The sequence below is a fragment of the Chamaea fasciata genome, unplaced genomic scaffold, assembly GCF_029207755.1.
Source record: "Chamaea fasciata isolate MVZ Bird 193981 ecotype frontalis unplaced genomic scaffold, bChaFas1.0.hap1 SCAF_6, whole genome shotgun sequence".
NCBI lineage: Eukaryota > Metazoa > Chordata > Aves > Passeriformes > Sylviidae > Chamaea > Chamaea fasciata.
The window spans coordinates 59,638,197-59,648,668 of record NW_027094091.1 but is presented as its reverse complement, the minus strand read 5'-3'; the positions used below and the strand labels follow the sequence as shown (position 1 = coordinate 59,648,668).

At 38.4% G+C, this 10,472-nt stretch overlaps 1 long non-coding RNA gene across 2 annotated transcripts in view; it reads right to left on the bottom strand.

The window, feature by feature from the left end:
- Nucleotides 1–970: 970 nt before the first annotated feature.
- The window catches only part of LOC136291444 (uncharacterized), a 118,918-nt gene continuing 109,416 nt past the window's right edge, over nt 971–10,472 (bottom strand). The window contains exons 2-4 of one of the 2 annotated variants that reach the window (XR_010721536.1): nt 7,087–7,229; nt 6,068–6,323; nt 971–5,215 (exon numbers count right to left, since the gene is read on the bottom strand). This is a non-coding gene — a long non-coding RNA (uncharacterized lncRNA). The remainder of the gene's footprint in view (nt 5,216–6,067; nt 6,324–7,086; nt 7,230–10,472) is intronic. The other variant, XR_010721537.1, reaches the window with a different exon arrangement.

Below are 10,472 nucleotides of genomic sequence, written 5' to 3'. Positions count from 1 at the left end.
TTAGGACTGGAGATGGGCAGCTTCTAATTCTCACCAGGCAGCGAGATTCCTCTGTACCACCACAGGAAATTCTTTCACCCTCAAGCTAATCTGATTTTTTGACTGCCATCCAATTGGAATTTATTTTTTTTTAAAGAGAAATAACAAAAAATAAACCACTAAAACTGGTTTAATAATTTTTAAAGAGATTTTAAATGATACTCACTTTATCAAGCTGATGAAAATGACAGTAGTGTCAGAGGGTAACAGGTTGCTAATAAATACAATAGTTTAGGAAAGTGCTATTCTTGTCATGGAAAAATATATTCTCGGAAAAATAATACCACTGTAATTCATTTTTGAAAGCTGTAGAGACATCTTAGATGAGGAATGCAGTTATTAAAGGCAAAAGTACACAATATGTTGTAATGAAATGGTTGTGCTACACACTTCATTAAACGTTTTGTGAGGCACCTGGGAAATTCCTGCTCTCCCCCCTCAGAAGGAAGTGTTTGACGTGGCTGGATCACTGGAAGAAGCACACAGAGCTGGGCTGAAACAAAAAACACACTGCCTGCCTTGGTGATTCCAGCCTGCAAGCAAAGCTGAATGTGGGCAAAAGTTAACCAAGGGGCTACAGTAACCTGCATTTATTGTTCCAGTGCAAAAATTACGGTTCCAGGATTCATTGAGAAAGGCTTGAACACTCCCAGCATTCAAAAACAAGTTGATGTGAGCAAAGCTGAAGTTCGTGGTGCGCGACAGCGCTGGGGAAAATCCGACAGACTGTGCTGTGCACGTGTCCATTGGAAGAAAACACACTTGTCATATGAGAGGCTGAAAGGCTTAAAAATTCAGAGAGCACAGTAGGGAGTCTTCCAGGAAGATTCAAAGGACTGATATGTTTTGAATGCGTTGAGTGTTTGATTTACAATATTTAAGGGTAGAAAATAAAGGGGGAAAAAAAACCCAGTCAAGTTTTATATGGATGCAGAGAAACAGGAGCTCAGGAAGGGCAGATGTGCTGGAATATCTGTGATATTTACATGATCATTTCAGAAGCTCAATATTCTCATAAAAAGCAACCCCACAAAACAACCAAACGAAACAAAGAAAAACAAACCCCTAATCCTGTACTTTAACATTAAGAACAGCACTGCTGAAATTATGCTGTTTACAAAGCGTGTTTTATAGTTCTAGTTCATTTTAATCCACTATTCTTTCAGACATACAGCAAGAGCACATTACAGACAAGAACCAGGGCAGCAGAAACTGTGCTTATACCACAGAAGCCAGAGGGCTGCTGAGGTCCTTATTTGCAATCATGCTGGAAACTCGAGGACGCGCCCAGAGCAGAGTGAACAAGAGCAAGATGAAGATATTGTTGCACAATGTTATAGAAATAAAATGCAATATCAATAGTGGTAGCTTCTTTTGCTCATGGTTTATCAAAGCTTGCAGTCTACTACTCTGTTTTCCCTTAACTAGGATTTACAATACCATATGAAAACTCTTATGAGAAAATAAAGGATAGAATTTTAAATTAATACTTTCAGTAACAAAGCTTTTGTGAGTATCTTAGAATAATTGCAATAACAATTAATTCTGCCCATACCCATAGATTCATTCTGAGAGAGCTCCTATGGATATTAAGTCAGCGTGTCATCGGGCACACATGTTAAACAGTATTTCAGTCTCAAATTCTCTCCTGGAACCAGCAAGGCCACAAGCAAGTCCTGTGCAGCCTAACTCTCAGAATGGCAAGCCGGAGGGCTTGTCTTAAGATTTGTGTATTGATTCTCTAGCAAATAAAACAAGCACCCTGAAGAGGTTCTTCCAAAATATTCAGCGGTGCAGATTTTGGCAAAGGGAGAAAGCACGAGGAAGTATGGGGACAACAGTCCTTTTTTAAGCACTTCTCTTCAAGGAATGTGCTCTCAGGTGTGTGAGGTGTTGTTTAAAGCCACCAACACATCTCTCTATTCAGTGTTAGCACACTCCTCGGAAAAGACATCGGATGAAAACTTTTCCTCCTCATTCAATTGTTGTTTGCAAAGCTGGAGAGCTCTGCAGGGAACTGCAATGAATAGTAAAATCTGGTTTAACACAGCTTTTGGCCATTCTTGTTTCAGTTCTGCATCTTTTAACCTCCAGGGCATAATTCTTCCTCCTAATCAATCACCTTTTGCATTCCTTCTGGGTTGTCTTCTTAATTTTAACACATACCTTAGGATGACTCTCATTCCAGGGAGATCTATACTTTTTCCTAATAGTATCATCTTGATTGCTGCTAAAACTTTTTCTGTTTCAGAGTTATTATATGTCTCCCCCTGATTCAGATATGTAAGCTTCCCAGCACTCACTAAATACCCTCAGCTTTTTAGTTTGCCTTTGTAAGGCCCCAGAACCGTGGATTTATCTCTCGCATTCCTCAGAGAGAGATTTGGACAAAATGAAACCTTCTCTAGGTATAGCTTTATGTCCAGACCCTTTAGATCTTGCTGTTCAGTGAAACTATGCATAACACAGGATTATTTTTTGCTAGATCACTGATCATTAGGGGGGAAAAAAAAATCTACATTAGGTTACTCCAGAGAATATCCAAGACCTGACTTTACTGGAAAACAAATTTGGGAAAAGAAGTTACAGTATTCATATGTCTGTTTTGTCAATAGACATTTTTTGTTCCTTGGGTAAGTTCAATTCTTCCATAACACAAATTCCACTACTACCTCCTGTCCTTAGACCCCACCCCACTTCACAAAATGGATATCAATCCAGTTCCAAACCTTGGATATTTCTCAACATGCCTGTTGCTGGTTGGTCCCATTTTTTATTTCACTAATAGAAAATGCCACTACAGTCCCACTGGCCTCCACCTGTTTGCATTTCACTTTAGGAAACTGAGATCAGAGAGGTGCAAAGGAGAGCAGCAGGGACTCTGGGAAAACATAATTCTTCCCAGTTTGCCCAGAAGTTTTAAGTGCCCTGACAGCAACTAAATGCAGTTAATACAAAGTTGTTGCCTGGTGGTACAGTACACACAGAAAGTAAAATACCACCCAACGTAGCATCAACTGCTTTGCTCCCACATCTGTCCCTAACCTTCTGCTCTTCCCAGGAGAGATATCCTCCTCAGAAGTATCTTTTAACAGGATTAAGAAAATAGTATTAATTAATTTAATGCTTAAGAGTTGAGTATTAAATGCAGCTGTAAAAGGAAATGAATGCAGCTTCAAACTAAGCAACAGTAACACCCTTTCTCTTAATGTTTTATATAAAAAGTCAATATTTTTACCAGGAAAACTTCTTTCTGTGTAAAACCCACATTCTGAACTGTTCAGATAAAAAATGTCTGCAGTTCCATGAAACCTGAAAGCTCTCTGTGGTATTTCCATCTTCATTGCTCTTGTTCTAAAAGCATTTTTCCTGACATCCCTTACTGCTGGTGGCACCCAAACACTCACAGGCAAGAGGGCACAGTCTGGGCCTTCTTATGCTCAGATGTGAAAAATCAATTGAATGCCCATCAGATGAAATCACTGGTGCAGAAAGTTACTAAACACTGAAAGTTATTCTGTAATCTCAAAGTCTTGAAGGGGGATACTGCAAACACAGTCTACAAGCTAAAATATAAGGTGATTATAAGAATTCCATGCATGGCATTGTTATTCTGGGTCTCTGTCCTTCTACAGGTATGCTGCTACTCATGGCTCAATTAATTTTCTCTCCAACTATTTCAGTTCTTATAACATATATATAATATGATATGTTATGACACACACTGATACATCACATCACGACAGTGAAACATACAGAATATTTCCATTCCATTACCATTATGCTTTTAAAAACAGGGTAGATTGACAGCAGATAGGAAACATGATTTTTATTTCTGTGTCAAATTTGGTTGATTCCAGGCTCTATGTCCTTATTTTACTTAATAAACTCTAATTATTATATGCTGCATATAGTATCTATAATATATGATTTAGCCCTGGGTATAAATAAATCCAACCTGAGTTGTCTTTCTTACACATTTTTCTCCCTTTTTTTCTCCTCTGTCATTTTCTATATTTTCTGCTGATTTTCCCAGCATCTTCTCTAGCCAATTCTTTGTTTCTCTCTTACACTTCACATACTGCCTTATATATCTGTGCTAGCATGCAACTGAGCAGCAGGAAAGATTTCTTTTTTTTTAGTGTACTCTCTTTGTCAGTCCTATTATAACATACTCAGGATGATAAATTACACTTGAAAACTTCTAGTACAGATATAAAGAATTCATATTATCTATTCCTAAAAGAATGTTAATCATAACCCTTTAATCATAATGCTAATCATACACACATTTGGAAAAATCAAAGTATTTTACGTTTGAGCATAGGAATAGATGTCAAAAGATGTGTGTTGTTTTCCTGGCTTTTGCACAGTCTAGTGGTCTCAAGGAAACAATCTGATTCTGTTTTCTAGCTTGGTTTACTTGTCAAAATACATGAATGATATTTGCCTTCTTGGGTAATGCATATAAAAGGCTTTGAAAACACAGGCTATGCCTGGCTAAAGAGGTGCAAATTATTATTAACTGTCAATAATGTTTTATAGAAAACACCGCGGCTGAACACTCATCAAACTGGTAAATTAGTAGAAAGAAGAAAAAGAAAGAAAAATAAATAAAAATGGGGAAACTACAGCTTTCAACAGCAAAAACCAAAGCCCAAGTGTGACGCAAAGAAACAAACTTTTGCTTGAAATCCTCACAATCTGCATAGCTACTTCCTCATTTCCTGAAATGTGAAACCGGTGTAGGCACACAGACTGGTCAAAACGAACCTCTCCAAACTCTACGTATAAACTCTACGCTTTAAGGACCCTGATGCTAATGCCATGAGGTCAATTAACTTTGACCCATAACGACAAGAGCACTGGCGGTCCCTAATTTAGTGGAAGAAATAAACTTCCAGCCCTCCCCGGCGTGCGCTGCTGCTCAGAGCTGTACCCGAGCACACTCTAGCGGTGCCGGGCGCGCCACCAACGCCGCGCCCGCCAAAGGACGGGCGGGCAGAGAGGACAGCTCCGCGCATCCACAACCATCGCTCCGCACATCCTCGGCTGCGGGCAGCTCTCCCAGAGCTTCAGAACCCCTGGCCTAAAGACGGGTGGCGTTGGATGTTTGCAATTTCTGCTTTCAGTGCCTCGCTTCTTGTTGGGATTATATAATGCTTCCAGAAGGTGGCTGGGGTAATTTATGAGAGAAAAAAAAAAAAAATGCACGTCACTAGATTAACCAGTTTGAGATCATAATTTATCTCTAATGGCCTTTCTTTGACAAGAAGAAAACAAAAGAAAATTAAAGCTGATAGGGCTGTTCTAGTAATGTCAAAAGTTGGCATTCTTTATCACTCTTTAACTTAAAAGCGGTCCTTGTCAGAATAATGATAAAGGCATCATAGAAATTTTGCTTTTCATCTGTCTGACATATAAATCAATGATCCAAAACACAAATCATTATATATGTATTTTTTTTCTAAAGTGAATATAAAACAAGCCCGCTTGTCAACATTCCTTATTCATCTCTGACAGAGTCAGTTATACCATTTCTCTGAGCACTCACTCACAGCTGAAGCTGCTCCCCCCTCCCAGTTGTAACACTGACCCTGTTTAGAGAGCACATCTCAAACAGAGGCACCAGAATCAGTAGCCTTTTCCAGGGTGTGAGCTGACATAACGGGCAGCTTTGCTTCCTCTGGGGAGCAAGCACTCTTTTTATCACTAGGACAAATGACCTGGAGGCTAGGTATCCAAGGCCAGCCACTTTATTTCCTTATAAATGCCAGATCAGATCATAACACATTACTGTGACTCGCTGTGTTAATGACCAGGCACTTCCATTTGCAGGGAAAGCATGAGGGTGCATCCAGCTGAATCCCAGCTCTGGCTATCTCAGGGTACACTTTCCAAGCAGGAATGCTACTTTTAAAACTTCCCTTTCCCTTCCAGCACACATCTTTGAAATTCATAGTTACAAGCAGACCAAATCACTGCCAAATTAACAACCAAACAAACAGTAGCAATAAAAAAAGTTTACCTTACGGCACCACTCATCTGCTAGAAGCAGTGTACATGATGTGTCTTTCACATCAGGGAAGGGTGGTTTTTGGCTCTCAAGGGGCTCCTCCAGGATCCTTCACTTTGGATTTTCCTTCACTTTTTTATTTTTTGAGTGCAGGTTCGTATTCCTCATAGTGGCCAAATACCAGCAAACTGTACATCCCTTCACAGAAGTACAAGACTCCACCTTGCCCCTCAGTGTGAAGGATTGAGTTGAGAAAGATTAGCTGAGCCTAAAAAAATAAAATAAATGAAACAAAATTATTTTTCAGACTCGAATTAATAAAAACCAGAACTAGTCCATATTTTGGAGGAACAAAAAAGTCACACCCTACTATGGGAACAATTAAAGATAAAGTAAGAATGAGAAGAGTAGAGAAGGAAAATAAAGGTTAGATGACAGAATTTGAGATAGACAAGATGACAGAATCAAAAGCACAGGATTAGAAACAACAAAAAACCGTGTAGAGTAATAAAAAGGAAATACTGGAAATAAAAATATTTACTTTGATGCATCTGTTAAGTTTAACAGAAATCTGGAGGAAAAAGGAAAATGTTAAACCCACAGTGAATCAAAAAGCTTCCTGAAGGAAAAAACCCAACCAACCAACAAAACACCCCAAACAAACCAGAAGAAACATAGGAAATTAGAATGAGAGTGCAGGGAGAGAAGGAAAATTATAAAGGTGTAAAATAAGGACATAGGCCATTGCATTGTTCCCCAGTTCAGTTGCCCTGCAGTCACAGAGAGCCATATTATGGAATCCCAGATCAGAATTGCCCACCAAATACTCAGTTTATGTCAGGCCATGAACCACGTAACAAGTGTTTAAATAAACAAAATGCTTACTGCACCAAAATAGTGTCTGAGGCAGAGAGCAAAGTAGAATGTGTATCATAGAGGCATTTTAGTTTAAAATGCTCAGAAACTGTACTGCCATGCTTTACAGGAAAGTTAGGAAAACATTTAATCCTGCTGCCTTTACTGATACTGACCTGCCATACAAAAATATTAAAGCAGAGGATACTGGAAACTTCAATTCAAGCTCCTTTGATAACACAACCCTTAGGATGCATCGTTTCTCTCAGCGAAGGTATTCACAAAATTATATATATTCCCCAGCGTATACAAACACATCCTAAGAGGTAGGAAATGTATTTTCAAATTAGAAGCATAGGCATGAGTGCTCATTTCTGTTCATGTTAGATAGGCTATATTCCCTTCCAGGTCTGAGAAATGTGTGAGAAATCTTTGAGCTCTGACTCCTACGCTGTTTTCAGAAGCTTGACTGAACAAGTATTCCACAAACAGTACTCAAACTGAAGTAGTTACTGCAACGAAAAGCTGCTGGCAATGGACCATGCAGAGTGTCTGTCTCCTTCCTCTGCCAAGGACAGCAGGTCCCTGCTTACTGTGCTTTTATCTGTGTTTATCCTCTAAACTAAACTCAAAGTTGGCAGCACATAGATGTCTGTGTCAGAAGGGTTAAGAAGTATGAGTTTTATATATATAGATGCACTCAGACATATTTATTTATTTATTTATTTATTTATTTATTTATTTATTTATTTATTGGCTTCTTGGCTCCACAAAGAAAACTTGAGTTCAGGCAAAAATATGTTTGCCTTTCTATACAGTACCAGTCCTGTGCCTGGTTTTGAGCAACACAATTTCTCTTCCCCAGAGCCATCAGGAAATGGATTCAGTAACAACGTCTGAAGAGTACAGAATATAGATCAGTCCTTGTTAAGTTTATATTTGATATGAGTGTCATGTTAGAGAAAATGTATAAGCATACACTCTCCAGACAGTAGATTGCCATTATTAGCTTTTCCCCAAGCAACTCCCAGACACCTGTTTTTCAGTACCTTCAATTACATTAAAGAGTGAGACAGAAGCACACAGGTCAGAGTAGAAGAAATATTTGTAGGTTGGATACTTCATCCCTGAAAAACTCCAAACAACTTATTCTTACTCTTACTCTCCTTACCCTTGCTAAACTATCAAGTTTTGCTCATTTTGAAGGGTTTTGTTTCAATCTAAAGTTCTGCATGTGTTGTGCTTTCCTTGTTACCTCTGTATAATGATTATCATTTCCCATCTTACAGCAGCACGCTATATTTGATTAAGTATGATTCTGCCATTGATATGGGTAATAATATTTTTCAATAATTTCTTAGTTTACAATTTTTTTAAAGATGGTTTTTAAAGAACCAAGTGGCAGGCAACTGCCTGGTTTTAGCTACAGAAACATTCATGTTGACAGCACTTACTAGAAATATAATAATTAGCTAAATTTAAAAAAATAGTAGTTAAACCAGGATTTTTATCCAAGCAAAACCCCCAAAATTGCTAAGCATGCTATATTTTAAATTTCTCTTAGTCACACCAGTCTTTTTCTTTTAAAAAAAAATAAAAGAAAAGAAAAAAAGTGTCTTTTTGTAAGGGATATTTATGCAGAGCAGCTGTGATAAATAGCTAAATAAATAGGTAAGTGCTGGAATTCCTAATCCTAGGGACGATTTGCTGTTGCAAACTGAGTACAAATGGGTTGCAATCACATTTTTCCTCCTGGTTCTGTACATATTTGGAACATGCAAAACTTCGTACTGGCAATTTGCACATGTAAGGCTGCACATTCACACACATTGCCCGGAGTGAATCATGGCAGAAAATCAGACTTCCCAAGTTCCCTTTTCAGCAGCACCAGAGAGTGCCCTGCATTGCATAGGCTGGAGACCCATGATACTCAGCTGTATGTAAAAAAGACAGTTCCTCAACTAATGAAACCATCTACCTTTTGTTCAGCCTACAGGACGACATAAAGGTGATCCTTTGAATTAAACTTACATAAAGCAGGAGTCACAGTGGCTAAGCTGAGTGAGGCTAAGCATCCACATGAACCTATAGAAATGCATGTTTCATAGCTGTGGACAAAGATAATGGCATGCAAGGAACGCTGTTCCAGAAAACGATGTAGCCTTTCATCCTTAATAACCAAATAAAAAATGGGAAGTCAGTACTTGGGAGCTACTCCAGCAAGCAGATCTCCAGGAAACAAGGTTCCCCACAGACTCTTCCTTGATCTTAAAGCTTAACGTGAAACATTTATATGCACGTAGTACCTGGCCACAAGACGTGGGGAGGCACTTTTATCGCACTGGCTGTATTTCTTCCTTAAATAATAGATTTCCTCTTCTTTTTTTTTTTTTTTTCCTTTTCTTTTTTTTTTTTTTTTTCTCTCTCTCTCCTGGAAATGGAATAAATCCTCAACAATGTTTCCGTACCTTTTTTTTTTTTTTTCTTGAAACATTTTAAGAACCAGGCGATCTTGAGAAACTCAACATCACACAACTTTAAAAACTATTAACACCCCTCAAACTGTCTGGGGCTGAATTGCATCCAAGATTTTAAAGCAAAACCATCCAGTCAAAATAAATAAAGCATTATTTAGATGAAGATTTTTTTTTTAATGTGTTAATTGAATGCTGATCTCCCACCTGCGTTTCTCTGACGTCCAGGCACATGGATAAACAGTGCACAGATTAAATCCAACTGAAACTACACAAAAGCCAGTTGAATTATACACAGTGTTTTCCCAAAGCCGCTCCAGAGGAGTTAAGAACAGCAGACTGTAAACCTTAAATTGCTGCTCCAAAACTAGCGCCAGATTTGCAACGATTGACTCACACATGGGTTAAGCAGGAGTTAACATATCAAACCTGTAAAACACACATATTATATGTGCCTCTACATAATGTAGCTGCATCTCTGACTTCTTCAAACTGATCTTGTTTTTATCTTCATCTCTAATGCAGCATGCAATCAGTCTTGGATGCAAACCTCCACAATAACAACATAAAGCAACCCCAGTGCTTCCACTGAAGCAAACAGGAAAACACATCTGGAATCAATGTTTATTTGCCTCTGACAGCATGAAAAACTCAAAATTTTTGTAACAAGTAGGAAATCCCAAACTCTGTTATCCATTAAGACCAATGTCTGTTGAGAACACAGGCAGAGAAAATAAAGCCATTTTTGTTTGCGCAAAACAACTCTTCAATTTTTTCATCAAACGAAAAGGTTTCATTTTACTCCAGCTTTGTCCATGTCCTGCATTTTGGCTGAGAGCAAACCAGAAAAAAAACCCAAACAAAACTGACAACCCTACAAAAAGAACCCAAACCCAGAATACTCAAATATGAAAATTAGGGCATTTGGTCATTTGAGTTCCTGCTAGTCACCCCATGGCTACTGTGACACAAAGACGTTATTTCCATGGTTTAAATGTGAGAGAAAATACATTTCAAGAAAAACTGCAAAAGTTTTACCCTGATTACTTCTGTGGTCTGGGACATGCAGAGTTTTGACAAGAAATTTT